Source organism: Chrysochloris asiatica, unplaced genomic scaffold, assembly GCF_000296735.1.
Source record: "Chrysochloris asiatica unplaced genomic scaffold, ChrAsi1.0 scaffold00229, whole genome shotgun sequence".
Lineage (NCBI taxonomy): Eukaryota > Metazoa > Chordata > Mammalia > Afrosoricida > Chrysochloridae > Chrysochloris > Chrysochloris asiatica.
In genome coordinates, this window is record NW_006408747.1 from 3,978,184 (window position 1) to 3,981,272 (window position 3,089).

The 3,089-nt window shown below is 33.1% G+C and overlaps 1 pseudogene; it reads left to right on the forward strand.

Moving 5' to 3' along the window:
- The first annotated feature begins 504 nt into the window (after nucleotides 1–504).
- The window catches only part of LOC102823285, a 21,781-nt pseudogene continuing 19,196 nt past the window's right edge, over nucleotides 505–3,089 (forward strand).

Below are 3,089 nucleotides of genomic sequence, written 5' to 3' on the forward strand. Positions count from 1 at the left end.
GGTAGTGAGATTGGCCCAGGATCGGACATTGTTTTGTTCTGTTGTGTATGGGGTCGCTATGAGTCGGTTCCAACTCGATGGCACCTGACAACAGCAACATATGTAACTATGTGCCTGTATGTCTCTGTTCTTTAACAGTGTTACCTCAATAATAAACACACTCACACACAAATATAAAGCCCAGTTAGAAGTACAACATATGAGTAGTGACTTTTTTGGATCCATTTAAGGAAAGCAGGAGTTGTAACCTCTGAGTATGTAAACGTTAATTCCAACTCATTTGAATGTCATTTTTATAACATGTCTTTGAATCTCTAAACTTATCAAAAAACCAAAAAATGCAAACAGCCTCTCCTTCAAAACTTCTAATCATTTCTAGGAATGTTGAAATGTGTAGAAGGTAATGCAACTGAAACCCAATGATGGATCTAATAATCTACTTGTTAAGTTATGAAATAAATTAGCTGGTTTCAAGTCACTTTCATTTTTGTAATGTATCCGAACATGGGTGGTCTTTTAAATATTAACCAGGCCACTGAAACAGTAAGAGTTCTAGTATGGTGTTGTAAGTCAAGTATTGGCCTGCTAAACGCAAGTTTCAAACTCACCAGGCAGTACTCAGCAACCCTATACAGGGTCTCTGTGAGTTGGAACTGACTCTACAGCACACAGCAACATTAACTGAAACAGTGAACTTAATTAGAAAACTAGAAAGCAGTGAAGCTTGCTCTAGGAATTAAGTTTGCTTTATAAGTAGAAAAAATGATGTCTTCAATTCTATTTCTTGAAAACCATTTCCTAAAATGAAAGTATTTAAGTTTCCCAGATCATTCTTCCTAATCTTCATTTATCTCTAACTTCTCAAATTCTAATTACTGCTGAAAAAATTTTTTGCAGTTAAGTTATCCATGGAATGATTTAGAATGTAATGTTTCTTTGTTGTTGTTATTGAGTCTGTACTTGTTATAAATATGACAAACTCTTATTATTGTATCAAAAAAAGTCATAATTTAAATTACTCTTCACACATTTTAATGCTGTTCTGCATTGTTCTTAATGAAGGTCGGGTTTGTGAGATAATATGCTATTATTGGCTGGATTCTAGCTATTTTGTATGCATTATACATTTGACAAGAGTACAGCTCCAGAAGAAGCAATTCATTTACATAGAAAATGCTCTGCTATAAGCAAACCAAAGCATGCCCACATCCAAATATAGAAATGTGTTGGTGGATTGATAGTTTTATTATGTGAATATGCATATATTTTTGTTGTTAAGTGCCTTTGAGTCGACTCTGACTCATAACAACACTGTATAGGGTTTCTGAGAGAGGAGTGGCTGGTGATCTTGAACGACCCACCTTGTGGTTCAAACTGATCTTGCAGTCCAGTACATTAACTTACAGTGCCACACTAGAACTTCGTATATATAATATGAATTCTTTATTTTATACACACACATACACACACATATATATATGTTGTTTTTGTTGTTGCTGTTGTTATGTGCTGTGAAGTTGGTTCCAACTCATAGCAACCCTGTATAGGGTTTCCTAGGCTGTAAGCCTTTATGGGAGCAGAAAGCCTCCTCTTACTCCAGTGCAACAGCTGGTAGTGTCAAACTCTTGAACTTGTGGTTTGCAGTCTTATTCATAACCACTACATTTGCAGAGCCCCTTATTTTATATATATATCCTTTATTCCCCTCTTGTATGCTGATGATAAAGATATAATGTAGTTGAAGACATTTGTTTCCTGTTATTCTCACATTATCTTTTATTCATGTATTTTAATTTTTGTGCTCATGTAAGGGCATGTGTGTAAGTGCATGCACATATATGTGATTTTATTTCAACGCTATTTCATCATAGATCACTAATTAAATATTTAATCATTTATCACTCATTAGAAAGGGAGTAGATTTAATATTTGGAAGTATTCTCTAATGTGATCCTTTCAACAATCTTAAAGATAATTTCAATCTGATTTGCTTGTTTGAAAACTGGTACTTTGAATCTCAGTAAGTTTATATGTTACAAAACCAGACTATAGTTACAATACGACTTCCATTCTATGAACCAATATACTGTATTTCCCTCTCCAGGATGAGGAAACACTGATTGTGGGTTCAAAATTTTTTCCCTATCTGAAATAAAATAACCAGAAATTATATGCATAGTTCACAGAATTTTTCTTCTTTTTCTACTTGCTAAGTGCCATCAAGTTAGTTCCAACTCATAACAACCAGACGTAGGGATTCTGATGAGGAACTGGTGGGTTTGTTCCACTGACCTTGCATTTTTAGCAGTCCAGTGCTAATCCTACAGTGTTACATCAGGACTCCTTTCTCATTATATTTTATTTAAATCTCATATTGGGAAATAAGAAGTATAACTTTAATAGTAAAACTGGTGACACTGTGGGCTAATGCGAGCACTGCAAAGTCGCTTTGAACCGCAAAGTCAGTGGACTTAAATCATCCATTTTAAACCCAAAAGCAGCCTAAATTAAGGTGGAATTTATAGAAGGAAATTTACATTCTTCTGAATGATTGTAGATACCTGACAGTTTTTAAATATAGTTCCATACTAGTAGATCTTTTGTACAGTTTCTTAGGTTTGTTATTATTATTTTGTTGTTGTTAAATTTGAATCTCAAACTTAGTTTGATTTATTTTAGTGTGCCTTCTAAAAATATGGAAATAAGAAACAGTACTTTTGTAATTTTTGTTCCATATAACCAATTGAAACAAAATGATCAATGACTTCTGCTTGATTCATGCCTACCAACACTATGAGACTTATATTTTTAAGAAACAAATTGAAACAACAAGAAAAAATTTAAGGTAGAAAGTAGCTTAAATGGTTTAAATATAATAAGTTAAAAATAAGTTTAATTTCTCTGTTCAGCACAGGTACACATGCTTTTTTTTTGTTTGTGTGTGACAGTAATTATATATCTTAGGCCAGGTTATTATTTATTTTTTTTTTATTGTAGATTGAGTGAAAGTTTACAGGGCACATCATCAGTTTCACATTCAACAATTCATATAACTTGTTTCATTACATTGATTATAATCCCCTCCAAAT